We start from the raw sequence: 18,751 nt of genomic DNA on the forward strand, positions 1-18,751 counted from the left end.
TTTTTTGCGGTACACGGGCCTCTCACTGTTGTGGCCTCTCCCGTTGCAGAGCACAGGCTCCAGACGTGCAGGCTCAGCAGCCATGGCTCACGGGCCTAGCCGCTCCGCGGCATCTGGTATCTTCCCGGACCAGGACACGAACCCGTTTTCCTTGCATCGGAGGCAGACTCTCAACCACTGCGCCACCAGGGAAGCCCTGATGGTACAGCTTTGCAAAGTTTCTAAAAACTAAGATTTTATGATTTATGCTTTTTAAAAAATTAATTAACTAATTTATTATTAGTCTGCGTTGGGTCTTAGCTGCGGCAAGTGGGATCTTTGTTGTGGCACGCAGGCTCAGTAGCTGTGGTGCGCAGGCTTAGTTTCCCCACAGCACGTGGGATCTTAGTTGCCCGACTAGGAATCGAACCCACGTCCCTCACACTCGAAGGGGGATTCTTAACCACTGGATTACCAAGGAAGTCCCGTGATTCATGCTTTTAAAATGACACATTCTATACTCTAAACTCCATCACCAGAAACTTCATTACCAGGGGTAGAATTAAAATTAGTAGTAGAGAAATAAACTTTAGGGCACAAGTTCTTTCCCTGTGTCACCCTGACTGGCCACACCCTACCTCCAAAGCCTGAAGTATGGCTAACCAGGCTTCCTAATCTTATAGATCTGCCTGGAATTTTTGCCTCTATCTTGCCACCTAGTGGCAGCAGGATTCACACCACTATAACCAAATGTTGATTCCTGGTGCTCAAGAGGAAGAAGGGTTTGGGCCGTTCTCTGAGCCAAGAAATTCTTTCCTCAGTCACCAGGCAGGAGCCACAAGCCTGGAAGCCCCGCTCTCCCGGCTGGAGTCTAGCCTTCAGATGCTTCCACCTTCCAAAGCTTGTCTTCATTAGCAGAAACTTCATTGTTAGATAGCCTCATCCACCAGAGGGCAGAGAGCAGAAGCAAGAAGAACTACAATCCAGCAGTCTGTGGAACAAAAACCACATGCAAAGAAAGACAGACAAAATGAAATGGCAGAGGGCTATGTACCAGATGAAGGAACAACATAAACCCCCAGAAGAACAACTAAGTGAAATGGACATAGGCAACCTTCCAGAAAAAGAATTCAGAATAATGATAGTGAAGATGCTACAGGACCTCAGAAAAAGAATGGAGGAAAAGATCAAGAAGATGCAAGAAATGTTTAACAAAGACTTAGAAGAATTAAAGAAAAAAAAAAAAAAGAACAAATAAATAGAGATGAACAATACAATAACTGAAATGAAAACTACACTAGAAGGAATCAATAGCAGTATAACTGAGGAAGAAGAACGGATAAGTGACCTGGAAGACAGAATGGTGGAATTCACTGCTGTGGAACAGAACAAAGAAAAAAGAATGAAAAGAAATGAAGACAGCCTAAGAGACCTCTGGGACAACATTAAAAGCAACAACATTTGCATTATAGGGGTCCCAGAAGGAGAAGAGAGAAAGGACCAGAGAAAATATTTGAAGAGATCATAATCGAAAACTTCCCTAACATGGGAATGGAAATAGCCACCCAAGTCCAGGAAGCACAGCAACTCCCATACAGGATAAACCCAAGGAGAAACACGCCGAGACACACAGTAATCAAACTGGCAAAAATTAAAGACAAAGAAAAATTATTGAAAGCAGCAAGAGAAAAATGACAAATAACATACCAGGGAACTCCCATAAGGTTAAGAGCTGATTTCTCAGTAGAAACTCACAAGCCAGAAGGGAGTGGCATGATATAATTAAAGTGATGAAAGGGAAGAACCTACAGCCAAGATTACTCTACCCGGCAAGGATCTCATTCAGATTCAATGGAGAAATCAAAAGCTTTACAGACAAGCAAAAGCTAAGAGAATCCAGCACCACAAAACCAGCTCTACAACAAATGCTAAAGGAACTTCTCAAAGTGCGAAACACAAGAGAAGAAAAGGGTGTACAAAAACAAACGCGAAACAATTAAGAAAATGGTAATAGGAACATACATATTGATAATTACCTTAAACGAAAGAAATTCAATCCAAAAATGGGCAGAAGACCTAAACAGACATTTATCCAAAGAAGACATACAGAACGTCAAGAAGCACATGAAAAGCTGCTCAACATCACTTATTATTAGAGAAATGCAAATCAAAACTACAATGAGGTATCACCTCACATCAGTTAGAAAGGGCATCATCAGAAAACCTACAAACAACAAATGCTGGAGAGGGTGTGGAGAAAAGGGAACCCTCTTGCACTGTTGGTGGGAATGTAAATTGATATAGCCACTATAGAGAACAGTATGGAGGTTCCTTAGAAAACTAAAAATAGAATTACCATATGATCCAGCAATCCCACTACTGGGCATATACCCAGAGAAAACCATAATTCAAAAAGACACATGCGGGCTCCCCTGGTGGTGCAGTGGTTGAGAGTCCGTCTGTCGAAGCAGGGGACACGGGTTCGTGCCCCGGTCCGGGAAGATCCCACATGCCGCGGAGCAGCTGGGCCCGTGGGCCATGGCCACTGAGCCTGCACGTCCGGAGCCTGTGCTCCGCAACAGGAGGGGCCAGAGCAGTGAAAGGCCCGTGTACCTCAAAAAAAAAAAAGAAAAGACACGTGCACCCCAATGTTCATTGCAGCACTGTTTACAATAGCCAGTTCATGGAAGCAACCTAAATGCCCATAGACAGACGAATGGATAAAGAAGATGTGGCACATATATACAATGGAATGTTACTCAGCCATGAAAAGGAACGAAATTCGGTCATTTGTTGAGATGTGGCTGGATCTAGAGACTGTCATACAGGGTGAAGTAAGTCAGAAAGAGAAAAACAAATATCGTATATTAACGCATATATGTGGAACCTAGAAAAATGGTACAGATGAACCAGTTTGCAGGGCAGAAACTGAGACACAGATGTAGAGAACAAACATATGGACACCAAGGGGTCAAAGCGGCAGCGGTGGGGGTGTGATGAATTGGGCGATTGGGGTTAACATGTATACATTGACGTGTATAAAATTGATGAATAAAAAAATAAAATTAAATTAAAAAGGAAAATGTATAAGACACAGTTATAAGAGCTTACAGTTCCTTGATAAAATATATGTATATATGCATATATACACATATGTATATACATACATATTAAAGAAAAAAGGAGAAACTTCATTATCCAAGAAGCCATCAATTTGCAAACATTTTTTTAATGGTAAAATATAACATATAGATGGGGTCTTAAAGAGACTTAAAGACCCGTACAACTAGAAAGTGAACTCTTCTTAGAATTTATCCATCTATTAGACTCAAGGCCACTGTGCTACACAACTCTGGGGGACATGATGGGGCATTCATACTTAGTTTATGTGAATGGCACCCCACCCTGATGAGACTTGCTACTACTCAATACATCTCTGCATTTACTAAGCAAAACCTGTCAGGGCTCCCCCTTAACTGCTTTCTTTGTATTAGGAGCCTCCCTGCCTTAAAAGCTAATATCTAGAAATGCTTGATTAAAAAAAAAAATTCTTCAAACAAACTTCTAATAGAACCCTTGTTACTAAAGTGTCAAATTGGCTCTAGCTTTCTACAGCTCTCAGTTGGCTCCCACTTAACACTCAAAATAGAAAAGCTCTCTGCGAGCGGTCCCCCCATGGTTAGCCAAAAACGGATAAAGCAACATAGGGTTATGTAGGACATTTCATTTCCTCAAGTTGCCCCTTCTCCCAAAGGAGGAAAGGAAACACAGCAGCTATCCCCTTTGCATCTTTTTAAATTAACTGCTTCACTGAGAGGCAGAAAAGTTCAGAAAAAGAGAAAGAGAGGAAAAGGGAATCTACGATTATTAAGAATCTATATCAACTATATTTCAATTTAAAAAGCCAACTACATTAAAAAAAAAAGAATCTAATATGTGACAGACACCAAGCTAAAGCTTTTTTATATTGTATATAGGTTATCTTTTTCAAGAAAAAGTACAGCAATGGTACCAGAGTCAGAGATCAATCCCCTCTTTGTCAGTAACTAGGGGTACAACCTTGAAAAGCCTGTTATTTATATTCTCTGAAGCCTAGCTTTCGCCAGTGTAAAATGGGGATTAATACATTCTATTTTTACTAAACAGCAAAGCACTGTGCCAGGGAAGTGTTGACTGCATTCTCTCCCTTACTACCGCCCTGCTTCTACTTAAAACAATGGGGAAGGGGTGGGGGTTGGAGAGTCCCAAGCATTTTTGCACTGATAAACTGCCTCCAGCCTTTTGTCTATTTTTAGAAATATTTGGAATTAAGTTTCATTTAAAATAAAAGTACATAGTAGCTTCCTCAAAGATCAAAAAGAAGGCAAATGTTAGTGCACAGTAGGAGTTCAATGGCATTGATTTAAAAGGTAAGCAAACCCTGGAGAGAAAGTATAAGCAAATAGTGAAAATTAATGGCCTTCAACCAGAAAAGGGAGAGAGTCAAATACAGGAGAAAACAATGTAATAATAGCAATTAATTACTGAGCACTTAAAAGTTTTGCATGCACACTGTATTTGATACTCACCAGAAAAGGCCAACCATGGAACAAGCTGTGAAGGCTTTTAAAGCTGCCACATTGGAAATGGAAAAGTAACTTATCTACCAATTTTCCTATGACAAATATGTAGTGTTTACTTGTTATTAACCACCTGATATAATGCAGAAACCAAACCAAATCCATAACTAAAAAAGTCACAGTGAAAACCTTTAAAAAGCCCAAAAGGAAGGATCACAGTCACAGGGCAAAGGGCAAAAACTGGAAACAAGAAAAGCAGATACTTCCATTTTAAATGCACAACATTCTTGAAATTGCCCCAGGAAGGTATCTGTTTCCCTTATAGCATCTCTCAGTGCTCTGTGCAAATATGTGGATTCAAATTCCACTCTGCTAGTTGTATAAATTTACAGCAGATAAATAAACTACCTGGCAAAAAGACATCAGAAGAATCAGAGAAACAGATGAATAAATTGAATTATTACTATTAAACTCAACAGGTAAAAGCCTCTTATGCATTGTGGCATTTTTCTGCATCTTGTTAGCTTCTAAGACTGAAGAAAGAAAATCTTTTGAAAGCTTTTGTTACAAGCCTAGAGATATATGAATCATAAGTGGGCATGAAAATCTTTACCTGAAAAGGGCAAAAAAAAAAAAAAAAAAAAAAATCAGTAAATTTGTATTAATATAAGTTTTAATTGCTTGAATAGTTATAAAATTTTTTATGAAAAAGGAAAAAAAAAAAAAAAAAAAAAAAATCAGTAAATTTGTATTAATATAAGTTTTAATTGCTTGAATAGTTATAGTTTTTCCCACATGATCCTGATTCAAAATATGATAATTTACCAAGAGTAAAATATTTTTTCCTAACTGAATATTTTATTATCAAACACAAACTTAGAAGAATCAGTATTAACTTTGAACATGATGAATAAGTTATGGACCCTCAGACACAGAAACAACACACATCCTGTATGGATTAGATGTCTTATCTAATAGGTAGAGTAATATGATAGGTAGGGTTACTATACATATAACTTCATTAAAAATTCACTAGTAATCTACTGGAGAAAATGAGTTATTTATATTCTTTATCTCAGCTAATAGCACTTACAAATGCCCAGTTATTCAATAGAAACAATATGTAGAAAGAGTGTGCGGATTTTTTAAGTTATTTTTTTATTCAAGTATAGTTGACTTACAATATTATATTAGTTTCAGGTGTACAACATAGTAATTTGATATTTTTATAGATTATATTCTGATAGAATAATTTTTCACATATTGAGGTTTGAGAAGTCATTCTGACTTATACATGATTTAACTTAAACTTTATGCTAATTGGTACAGCCTGTTTTGGAGCATGGGTTGCTTTTTTTTTTTTTTTTTTTTGCGGTACGCGGGCCTCTCACAGTTGTGGCCACTCCCTGTTGTGGCCTATCCCGTTGCAGAGCACAGGCTCTGGACGCGCAGGCCCAGCACCCACAGCTCACAGGCCCAGCCACTCCGCGGCATGTGGGATTCCCCCGGACCGGGGCACGAACACGTGTCCCCTCCGTCGGCACGCGGACTCTCAACCACTGCGCCACCAGGGAAGCCCAGAGCATGGGTTTTAAAGTAAGAGACCTAGGCTGAAATACTGAATCTGAAACACAGTAATTGTGATCTTGGGCAAGGTATTGAACTTCTCTGAGCCTCCGTTTTGCCATCTATAAAATGGCAATATCTACTTCACAGGAAAACCATTATCATTATATCACATGATATATGCAAAAAAAAACTACATAGTCTATTAATACCTAGTGGAATCTAAATAGATACTTACATGACCTCTTTGCCTTAGTTTTTCAGCATCTTTCTCTAAACCACTCATCTCAAATTTTTTTCATCATACAACCCATTAAAACTTTTGGCTCTGCACCCCAGGAATGTACATTTATAAATTCTGTACTATGTACTATTGTGCTATTACAAAATACACAAAAATAGAACTTTTAACAAGATGATAGAGACAACATGAAAAGCAGTTTTAAATATTGGCCTCATAGTATTACTTAATACTATCTCAAGGCATGATAAAACTTAAGCCAAAATTCATACTTAACAAAAGTAGATGTAAATTCAGACTTCAAAGAATCTTAATGGTAATTCTGACTTTTTGTTTTTTGGGGGTCAGCTTCTTGTCCTATGTGGTTAGACAGTCTGATTGTTTTTACATCATAATATGACTCAGAGTTACCAGAAGTATAAACTGTACTGTTTACTTACTGTTCATGTGTCTTGTATTCTTAGGCTTATCTTCAAACTGTGGTTTCTTTAAGAGAGGCTTTGAATTTGATATCATGTATCATTTTATGAGAGTTTAGTTAAAGCTAAACAATATATCCTGTAATCCTGTAAGTCCACTAAACCAAGCACATATAAACTACAATGTTTAGCAAAATGCTAAAAAGAAAGGGCAAAAAAGGCCTGCCATCCCTCTGAGTCATGCAATTGCCATTCTCCTTTCAGGAAGCCTTCCCTACCATATGGGATGTGACATGTGGCACTGTGATATTCAGACTAGGAAGTCACCATCAACATATAAAATTATGATTTTTCAACATGTATAGCAGCTGTTAGTAAGGCTTATTTTTTAAACAATAAACAGAAGTTCTAATATTTTCTCCTAACACCTGGATTGTCTAACATACATTGTGTATATACATCCTACACCCCACTTGGCCTTCAAATCTTAAAACAGCCTCCTGACCAATGTCAGCCTCTCCCCTCCTCCAGTCTATCTTCTACACTGCTTACAACTGTTCCTTTCTAAATTATAAATCTGATCATTACCCACTCCCTCTCAGAAATCCCCAATGGCACTACTCTTTAGCATGGCATAAAAAGTCTAGCTCCTAACTCATGTACATACGGCCTCATCTCTTATCATCTCTTCATCTTACAGCTCACACTATGCCTTATTCTGGAGCCCCACCAAAAGGTTAGATGTTTTTCCCAAGCATGGCCTCACACACCTTCCTTCATTCAGCAAGCATTTATTGGCTACCTACTATATACCAAGCACTGGGGAAGATAAGACTACTCGTTGCCCTTGAAGGCACCAGTCTCCCAACACGACAATCAAGTAAATAAAATTGCAGCATAATGCGAAAAGTACTCTGATGGAGATTTATACCAAGTACATACTGTGGAAGTCTGGGGTCAGGAACGCTTCTTGGTGTTGCCAGAGCTGTGCCAGGTCTTTGCTCAAAACCTGCCAACACCCACCTTTAGCAGGAGTTAACACAAATCTTTAAGTCAAAGTATCCAGAGATTCAAAAAAAAGGAAGCTACAAACAGAAAAACAGACAGAGCCATCTGGAACCAAGAAGGTGAGGAACCTGACGTGCAACAGACCCCAAGTCTCCTTATATGCTGATTTTACTACCGGCAGCCATGACAGGCCATTAAGGACCAAAAAAAGGTAAAAAAGGGGTGGCACCCTACTCCCTCAAAAAGCCCTGCCCCTTCCCCTGGTAGACTAAAGCATAATGTCTCCCCATCATTAGCCTCACTCCACTTCCCTTTGTCTTTACTCTTTACAATGAAATCCCTCTCGCCTAGTAGGTTGATCTGTGAACAGTTCCCGCTTCTCTGTTCTTTGGTCACTGAACAAAGCTTGTGCTGCATCAATCTCAGCTTCAGTTTTGTTATTCGGCTGCTCGAACCCAATCCAAAAAAGAACCATCTCCTGCCGCCTCAGCTGCGGAGACATTTGCTCCTTGTATCATGTCGGTGCTATTCCTTCACCCAGAGTATACTTACCTACCTTATTCCTTGTATGATAACCTCTTACTAATCCTTCAGAAATGTAAATTTTTACTTCATAAACTGCCCTGGAAAGATGTGGTCTCTTCTTCCCAGAAGCTCCTGTACCACTCTGTCATGCTGTTATAACACCTACTGCTATTTCATAATGACATCTTCAAAACAAGTTTTGTACAAAGGAAATCTTCAAATGTTAGTTAGGGGAAACCTGCAAAATAATAACTCCACTTAATGACAATTATCAAATTTTTAAAGATAAGATTAACCATTCAAGAAATATACTTGCTCCTCAGGGGTTTTACGTTTCCAACCTTCAATGAAAGTATAATATACACAGAGAAAAGTGCTCATATAATGCTCAATGGATTTTCACACACTGAACACACTCCACCAGCCTTGCACCCATCCTTAGGTCTTTATGAGTCCCAGCAACTATCTGACCATCCATTTTTAGACACTATGAAACCGATAATCTAGTTTTTAACCATTGGAGCTTCTTCAAAATAAGAACTCTTTTCGGCCTTAGCGCCATCTTTGGAGAAACCTCCGCGCCATGAGAGCTAAGTGGAGGAAGAAGTGAATGCACAGGCTGAAGTGCAAAAGAAGAAAGATGAGGCAAAGTCCAAGTAAACTTGTACACCCATGGAAGCCACAGGAGCAGAAACAAGGGAAGCCAGAGGCCAGGGACGCTGGTACAAATTGTTGGACTGCTTGCCTACTGTCTAGAACTTGTCTCAGTGGATCTGGAACATCGATGGCCATTTTGATCGCCTCGACCACCTTTGAGAGACCCACCTTGCTTGTATCAAAACTGTCCCTTTTGGTCCTTTGCCCTAGACCTTTGATATACTGGACTAGTTCTATTCTCAGTTGTGGCTGAATGTAACATGTAACAATAAATTATCTCTTTTGCTGTCTTAGCTGAAGAAGAAAAAAAAAACTTCCTTTTAAATATTAAATTGAGAATTCAAAGAACAGAAAAATTATAGCAGGAAAATATTTTGTGAATAAATATGACACTTTAAGTAAGCTGCATAATCAATGTTTTCATTTCTCATATTCATCTAAGATAGTGTAATTTATTTCAAAACAAATATCTTTTTTCTCGAAAATACTTTGATTTTTAAATGCATATGCTTCCTTTTTCAAATTTTTACTTTTGCTGAAGGAGATAAATCTAGGTGTAGAAGTGTCTTTAAGTGCCTTAAAAATATTTTTTATGATCCTTATAATAGCAATAGTCAAACATTCTCAAATAACCAACCAAACTGATAACCTCTTTCAAATAACCATCTGCTGGCCCAGCTCTTCCTGCCATCTAAATCCTTGAAAATTTTTAATTTTAGTAAGTCGGTGACTCAAGAGATTTCTGAAAGTATCATCACTCCTGTTGATAATTTCTAGCCAATTATATGAAGAAAGGAACAGCAATTTCAGTACAAGACCTGACTTCTTTAACTAGCAGAGAAACTTTAGCAAACTTAAGCAAATCCCTTAAACTCTATGAGCCTGTTTCATTGTAAAAATGAAAATTACATTAGTGAAGAATAAGTAAATGCTTCTCAAACAAAAATGCTCCCTCCAAATTCAGTTATACTGTCTGTGAAGTATTGCTGTTAAATCTAGAACATATGAATATAAAGTTAGAAGCGGTATGATAGCACCATTGATTTTTTGGGTGACCTTAAATCGAGTCATTAAATCTCTCTGGGCCTCATTGCTAAGTAAGAACACTGGACCAGATCACCAGTTGTAGTTAACTATTGGGTAATGGAGACTTGAAATTCATGATGCTCTTTGCAGAACATGTTCTTGTAAAGTATTGATTTACCAGCTAAGTTCAGTCTTATCACACACAAGGGACTTATTAGCAGAAAATATAATTATACCTATTAGAAATTTTAAAAATTACAGCCACAGCAAACAAGGTCACAAAAAATAAGCTGTTTGAATACAAATTAATTTTCCCATTAATTTGTATTCATTTGTACAAGTACAAATTTCACGTTGAATTCAGTTAGTGCTCCCAAGCAGACTGATAAAAATGGCAGGAAATGATTAAAAAAAAAAAAAAAAATTGAGTGAAAAAAATGTAAATGAAGAAATTCTATTAATTATCTAATTAACAGAAAGGAAAGCAATCCTGTCATTATTTAATTATTAAACATTTAGTTATTTAATTTCAATAGCAGAACTCCTGACTCCAGCTCCTGGGAACAGAGCTAGAGGAAGGAAGCACCAGAGGCTCTCCAAGGTCCCTTTCAGCCCTAGGACTCTGATTTCCACTGAAATTTGCATTCTATTTGTATATGCTACATGCTGTTCTGGGTGCAAATAACGATATAATACTTTTTTTTTTTTTTTTTGCGGTACGCGGGCCTCTCACTGTTGTGGCCTCTCCCGTTGCGGAGCACAGGCTCCGGACGCGCAGGCTCAGCGGCCATGGCTCACGGGCCTAGCCGCTCCGCGGCATGTGGGATCTTCCTGGACCGGGGCGAGAACTGGTGTCCCCTGCATCGGCAGGCAGACTCTTAACCACTGCGCCACTAGGGAAGCCCCGATATAATACTTTTAATAGTGCCTAATAGGCTGATTATTTTTAAGGAAATAGCCCAGCACACTCATACATAAACACATACCCACAAAACTCAACCCTTGAGTACTGGGTCCACTGAAGACATCTTGAAGCTCAGTGAATACTGTACCAGTGCATATTATTCCATATTAATTTGACAGACCAAGTTAGACTGTCTTTTCTTGCAAAAGACCCTAGCGATTAGATGTGAGAAATTTCCCTCCACAATCTATACACACTATGGCGTATTTGTGATGTATGCTTGTGGCACTGGATAGACTAGTTCCAAAATGAGGACAGTTTTTTGTAGGGGGGGGCACGGGGGGGCGCTGTGAAGCATGCAGAATCTTAGTTCCCTGACCAGGTATCGAATCTGTGCCCCCTGCGTTGGAAGCATGGAGTCCTAACCACTGGACTACCAGGGAATTCCCAAGGGCTACCGGAAGTTGATTTTTTTTTTTTTTTTTTTTGGCTGCGTCACATGGCATTCGGGATCTAGTTCCCTGACCAGGGACCAAGGATCGAACCTGTGCCCCCTGCAATGGACTACCAGGGACGTCCCGAGGACAGTTTTAAGTGGTAAGAAAAGTAATCTAGTTACTGCAGTTCCCCATCTTAAGATGATCATGACACCTTTAGGCATTATTATTTCAGTGGTAGTGGTCCTGAATTAAGTTAATGGACAAAAATAACCCTAGACACACTTTGGCTAAAATATAAAATATTTCACAATAATTCTCCTTCACGTAACTCTGATTTCTAGTTAAAAACAGAAAACTTATGGTTATCCAAGGGGAGAGGGAGACAGGGAGAGTGGGAGGGACAAATTAAGAGGATTGTATTGACAGATACAAACTACTATACATAAAATATATAAGCAACAAAGATTTACTGTATAGTACAGGGAATTATATTCACTGTCTTGTAATAACCTATAATGGAATATAATCTGAAAAAAATAACTGAATCACTACACTGTACACTTGAAACTAACACAATATTGTAAATCAACTACCCTTCAATTTAAAAAATCTAAAAACAAACCAAAAAAAATTATAAACAATATTGGAATAGAATACTTCTTTAAATTGCAGTTTTTCTTGTTAGAAATTACATGTTTACCTAAAAGTAACCTTCTAATGACATAATGTAGAATACATGAAAAGTAGAGAATAGAAGCCCTGTTTTGCTTTTTAAAATCCAAAGGTTTCCAAATAATTTAATTCCTTCATCAAGTACATGCCTACTCATTACAGAATTCAGAACAGGTTATACCAGTTCATGTTCTCCATTTCCATTTTGTCCCAAATATCACCCAGTCAATATAGAAACAATGAACATTTATTTATTTATTTATTTTAAAGCAAAAGCAGCCCAGCTCATTAGCTGACTGAAGACCTTTGTGTCTCAAATTCTAAAGGGGAGGCGGAAGTCTCAGACCATTCAAACAAGAAAATGTCAGATTATTTGTTCACAGAGACTTCCATTTTACAGCACCCCATCCTTTTCTGGAAACAGAAGTAGTGAACTTCTTTAGAATATATGGCACTCTAATTTTTCTTAACATTTATCACTTCTTTCAGTATAACTTTTTATTACTTTGGTTAATTCTTTCTGCATTAAGCATATTCAAAGGTAAAAGAGTACGCTGAACTTTATGAGGTTTTGGTTGAAAAAAGATCTAAAATTAAATTAATGATAAAAACAATATCAATCTCATAAATAAGGTTATAAATAAATCCTCCCACCAGTGCCTTTGCCTTCTGAATACCTTTGAATTTTGAGCGGAACAAATTCTTCTAAAAGTGGTAATTCCAGGAGAACCAGGGGGCATTATCCTTTTACTACAATACTCTCAGCCAAGTCACTAAATAGCCATTATTCAGGTGTTGTGAAAACAGGAAAAGGAAGGAAAATAGACTAAAGGACTACTGCTCTCACATTGTCCTCATACAACACATTCACAATCCCTGTTCTCCTGAAGCCAGCAAGTCACATGTCACAGTATATTTTGATCACATGCAAAAGTATCTAATTACAATGAAGAAATTGGCATAATGTATCTCCTGAATTTCAACCAATGTTAGATAGCTTTTAATAATAGCTGTAGAACTACACTTGCTAGTAGGAGAGCTATAACATTTGCTAATTTAAATATGATTATTCAAATTTTATACAGGGGACTTCCCTGGTGGCTCAGTGGTTAAGAAACCACGCTCTCAATGCAGGGGGCCCGGGTTTGATCCCTGGTCGGGCAACTAGATCCCACAGACATGCTGCAACTGAGAGTTCGCATGTCGTAACTAAGGAGCCCACAAACTGCAACTAAGGAGCCCGCCTGCCACAACTAAGGAGTCCGCCTGCTGCAACTAAGCAGCCCGCCTGCCCCAACTAAGACCTGACGCAACTGAATAAATATTTTAAAAAAATAAAAATAAAACAAATTATATTTAAATCAACACTTAACATAGTACTTTAGCAAAAACACCAGCTAGAAATGAGAGCCCTGAACTGTTAATGACAGTAATGCTCATAGAGCATTTACACAAGAGAACTGTGGTCTGCAAATGGAAAAATACCTATCCATTAAAATTATTAATTCCTTTACTTTCTCAATCATTAGGCTACTGCTATGGCAGTCACAGTAATTCCTTTTCAAGTAATCACAAAGTGAATGACATACTCACCAAATCTCCTTCTCTAGGACTCTATCAGCTGTTATTTTATTCATTCCCAGTGTAACGATATGATTCAGAGGGCAAATAATTTCATACAGGAAAATTCTTCAAATGACAAAAGACCAAGTTTCCTTATTCAGGATCCAGAAGTTTTACACTGGATCATGCTGCCTCCTAGAGGCCAAGGTACATAAAAACACCTCTACATTCATCATATTGTCTTAACAAACATCACATATCTTTGAAATCAAATCTTGATGATGACCAAAGGGAACATGCCCCACTTATTTTATTATTTTAAGTGACTCTTTTTCTAATTTCTATATCTACTTGCATTTAAAACCCTGAAACGATTAGGAAAAAAAGTCTACTGCAAATGACCCAACCCTAAAGAAAGCAAATGACATAGATATTCTGTCAATCAAAACATCAAATATTAATAAGTACAAACATTAAAAAATGTATACAGTATACAATTTTAAATGTATACTGTAAGTTAAATACAATTATCTTGATAGTTTATCTTTAAATATCTAAAAGGACTAACTGCTATATTCTTTAAAATGGCAATTTTAGGCACAGAGCCATACGCCTAAAAAAGATCTAAGTACAAAGTAAAATTTTCTCTATATGCATAATGTCCTATTAAACAAAATGCATAAAGATGTTTCTCAAAACAGCAATCATATTGAGATGGAACACGTGTAAGCAACTGCTACTGTGAAATCCTCGTTCAAAATATTATTGTTAGAATCTGTAGAACTGAGATGAATAAAACTTCTTAATTTAAGGAAGTCAAGTACAATGCAATCTTCCTCACTTCTTTTTGGCTGCATGAAGCGTCATTGTGTTTGTGTAATAAAAAGACTTTGCAAAGTGGGAAGTTTCAATGCATTCACACGGGGCAATTCTGTAGCAGTTACCCTGGGGATAAACATGCTCTCCAACACAAAGAACCATTCTAAGTAGGTCAAAGCACCCCCAAAGAGTATTGAGATCGCCAGGACCTTCATAAAAGACTTTAATACTCTGTTACTTCACCCAGAAAGGAAGAAAATTGCAAAGAATCACAAAATACATTGTTAGAAACAAGAACATTGAGGAATTAAAAAAAAAGGCAACTATTAAATTCTGAGATTCTAAATTGCAGTCTAGTGAATTTAAGATATTAACCAGCAAAATATTTGGTCAAAAGCATGCTTATGATCTTATCGAATTAAATAAAAGGTTTGTTTTTTTCTTAACTATTAGGTTAGAGATACAGACAAACAGCAATCAAAACTTGTTTAAGGGCTTCCCTGCTGGCACAGTGGTTAAGAATCTGCCTGCCAATGCAGGGGACACGGGTTCGAGCCCTGGTCCGGGAAGATCCCACATGCCGCGGAAAAACTAAGCCTATGTGCCACAACTACCGTGCCTGTATTCCAGAGCCCACGAGCCACAACCACTGAGCCCACATGCCACAACTACTGAAGCCCACGTGCCTAGAACCTATGCTCCGCAACAAGAGAAGCCACCGCAATGAGAAGCCCATGCACCACAACAAAGAGTAGCCCCCGCTCGCCGCAACTAGAGAAAGCCTGCGTGCAGCAATGAAGACTCAACGCAGCCAAAAATAAATAAATAAAATTTTAAAAACTTGTTTAAAACAGGGACTTCGCTGGTGGTCCAGTGAGTAAGGCTCCACGCTCCCAATGCAGGGAGTCCAGGTTCGACCCCTGGTGGGGGAACTAGCTCCCACATGCCGCAACTAAACAAGATCCTGCAAGGGGCAATGAAGATCCTGCAAGCCGCAACTAAGACCCGGCGCAGCCAAATAAATAAATATTAAAAAAACAAAAAACAAACCAACGAACCCGTGTCCCCTGCATCGGCAGGCGGACTCTCAACCACTGCGCCACCAGGGAAGCCCCACGAGTGATTTTTAAAGGATTAAAAAGGCTTATAAAAGACTAGTGATTAATGAAAAGGCAAAATCAAAGATGCTATCTAATAACAATCAAAACATAGGGCATTTTGTAGAGAATGCTAGAAAAGCAAATAGTGCATATACAAAACCCTAATTTTTCTGGTACACTCACAGCAACGTTGACATTGAGGCACTTGCCACTGTTTTCCTCATTTCTTCAACAATTTCTGGCTGCCTGGGCACTCTAGATAGTGAGAAAAGGAACTAACTTTAAAAGCTATAGCATCTTTTTCCTCCATGACTTAACAGAAACCCAAGGCCTTAAAGTTCCCTAAGAAAACGTGTTGAGTATCCCAAAGATGATGGGCCTAGAACGGCTAAATACTCACAATTGACTATTATTTCTGTTCTTCTGTCTAGATTTGACAACTTCATCATTTACATTTACCCTAAAATAAACAAGAAAGAAAATTTGGAACTTTTTTTTTTTGGTGACAATTTCCAAGAACATGTAGAGCTAGCTTAAAAACAACTAAATCTACTCTAAAGATGAAATGGTTTTCTCACAGAAACCAAATGTAGGGAGGGCTGCAACTCAGTCTCAGGAAAGACTATAACAGGAAATTGGAAGACCTCCAGAAACGAAGGGAGGTTTTCTGGCGTCACCTTTGTATCTCATTTCACAGACTAGTCTTCCTCTGCTCACAACCAACCTTCTGTCATTCAGTCCCCTTGGCTTACCAAATGTAGGCCCCAATTTCATACAGTAATATGATTTTCTCAGTCCAAGTTCCTCATTCCTAGAAACACATTCTGAATGACCAAGCTAAGGTCTGCCTGTTTATGATCAAATCATCTCTGCCCAATCAAATAGGGAACCTGAAAGCCCATCCATTTGGTGATGAATTCTTTAGGCTTTTGTATGTCTGAAAATGTCTAAAATATGTCCTTATTTCACCTTTACTTTTGAAAAACATTTTCAATGGGTATAGACTTAGGAGTTAATAGTTTTTTCTTTGAGTACTTCAAAGATGTTGCTCCTTTGTTTTCTTGCTTTCGTTGTTTCAGAGGAGAAATCTGCCAAAGATCCTTATCTCTATTACTTTATATGTAATACATCTTTTTTTCTCTGGCTGCTTACTTCTACTTATGATTAAAAACTCTCAACAAACTGGGCATAGAGGGAATATACCTCAACATAATAAAGGCCATATAACAAGCACACAGCTAACATCATACTCAACCATGAAAAGCTGAAAGCATTTCCTCTAAGATCAGGAACAAGACAAGGATACCCACTCTCACCACTTTTATTCAACATAGTATTCAAAGTCCTAGCCATGGCAACCAGACAAGAAAAAGCAATAAAAGGAATCCAAATTGGAAAGGAAAAAGTAAAACTGTCACTGCTTGTTGATGTGATGCTATACACAGAAAATCCTACAGACACCACCAAAAAAATACTAGGTAGGACTCATCGATAAAATCGGTTAAGTTACAGGACACAAAATATACAGAAATCTGTCAAATTTCTATACACTAACAACAAACCATGAGAAAGAGAAATTAAGAAAACAATCCCACTTACAATCACATGAAAAAGAATAAAATACCTAGGAATGAATCTAACTAAGGAGGTAAAAGACCCATACCTGGAAAACTATAATACACTAATGAAAGAAAATGAAGACAACACAAACAGATGGAAATACAGTGTTCTTAGATTGGAAGAATTGTCATTGAAATGACCATACTCCCCAAGGCAATCTACAGATTTGATGCAATCCCTATGAAAATACCAATGGCATTTTTCACAGAACTAGAAAAAATACTTCTAAAATTTGTATGGAAACACAAAAGATGTCAAATAGCCAAGACAATCTTAAGAAAGAGGAACAAAGCAGAAGTATTATGCTCCCTGATTTCACACTATATTACAAAGCTACAGTCATCAAAACAGTATGGTGGTGGCACAGGAACAGACACATAGACCAAAGGAACAGAATAGAGAGCCCAGAAATGAAGCTACAGTTATATGGTCTATTAATCTATGACAAAGGAGGCAAGAATACACAGTGGGGAAAACTTAGCCACTTCAGTAAATGGTGTTCAAACTGGACAGCTACATGCAAAAGAATCAAACTGGACTACTTTCTCACACCATGCACAAAAATAAATTCAAAATGAATTAAAGACTTAAATATAAGACCTGAAACCATAAAACTTCTGGAAGAAAACAGAGGCACTATGCTCTTTAGCATCAGTCTTAGCAGTATTTTTTTGGATATGTCTCCTCAGCCAGGGGAAGCAAAAGCAAAAGCAAAACAAGTGGGACTATATCAAACTAAAAAACTTTTGAAAGCTATCAACAAAACAAAAAGGCTGCTTACTGAATAGTAAAAGATATTTGCAAACGATATACCCAACAATAGTATTATGAAGACTAAATTACATAAAAATATAATACTTAGTGTACTTTTGGGGAGAAACATAACATAAAATATATTAATTTATAATCCTACTTTAGAATATTCTGTCTCAGGAGACGTCTTATGGTTTCAGGTTTTCCCCAGTTTTTCTTCATATCCTTCTTGCACATCCTCTCCTATAATTCAGCCTACAGGAGGTGATCAGTCTGCTCCTATGTCCCCCATGATCTGCCATTCTCTTCCTTTCAACTTCCTTCCCTTCCCCTTGCTGAATACACATTAATATTTCAAGACCAAGCTCAAGACACTCATTTTTCTATGAGCCCATCCGACTCTGCTCCATCTGCTCAGACAGAAATGAGGTTTCTCTTATTTGTATTCCTACTATACCTTATACATACATTCATCACAATACTTCTAACACCATATAGCGCTGTGATCTGCTTCTATTCACTGTTCTACTACGATGATGGCATGGGCCCAAATTCATCATGCTTAAACCAGGGCTTGGCACCTATAGGTGCTCAATAAGTGAATTCTGACTGAATGAATCAACCAAAGTGAATGAGCAAGTGAGGGCAAAACGAAAGGCGCCAAGGTTACAATTTGAGGAACCTGAAGATCTGAGGACAGATCAGGCAGGCATTCACTTCTCATTTTTGCCAAACAGTTTTTTGTCTTATACCTGTGTTATTTCCCCCTTAATGAGTGGTTTGGGGGAGAGGGGTTGTTTGTTTTTGGCTTTGTTTTTTCCCTCTCCTAACACCACAGGGGGGAAAAAACGATTTCTCTTCTACATTGATTTTAACCAACAAATATCTGAGTGCCTGTTA

The 18,751-nt window shown here is 38.1% G+C and overlaps 1 protein-coding gene across 6 annotated transcripts in view; it reads right to left on the bottom strand.

Moving 5' to 3' along the window:
* Window positions 1-18,751, bottom strand: part of FGD4 (FYVE, RhoGEF and PH domain containing 4) — a 196,060-nt gene that overhangs the window by 150,485 nt on the left and 26,824 nt on the right. Inside the window, exon 1 of one of the 6 annotated variants that reach the window (XM_024747128.1) lies at window positions 15,662-15,706. The exons of the other annotated variants lie outside the window; for them this stretch is intronic. The gene's annotated coding sequence lies outside the window, so the exon portion shown is untranslated. Of the gene's footprint in view, window positions 1-15,661; window positions 15,707-18,751 lie in introns of those variants that run through there. 6 annotated transcript variants of the gene reach the window in all.

This window comes from Neophocaena asiaeorientalis, unplaced genomic scaffold, assembly GCF_003031525.2.
Source record: "Neophocaena asiaeorientalis asiaeorientalis breed wild unplaced genomic scaffold, Neophocaena_asiaeorientalis_V1.1 scaffold487, whole genome shotgun sequence".
In the NCBI taxonomy this organism is placed as follows: domain Eukaryota; kingdom Metazoa; phylum Chordata; class Mammalia; order Artiodactyla; family Phocoenidae; genus Neophocaena; species Neophocaena asiaeorientalis.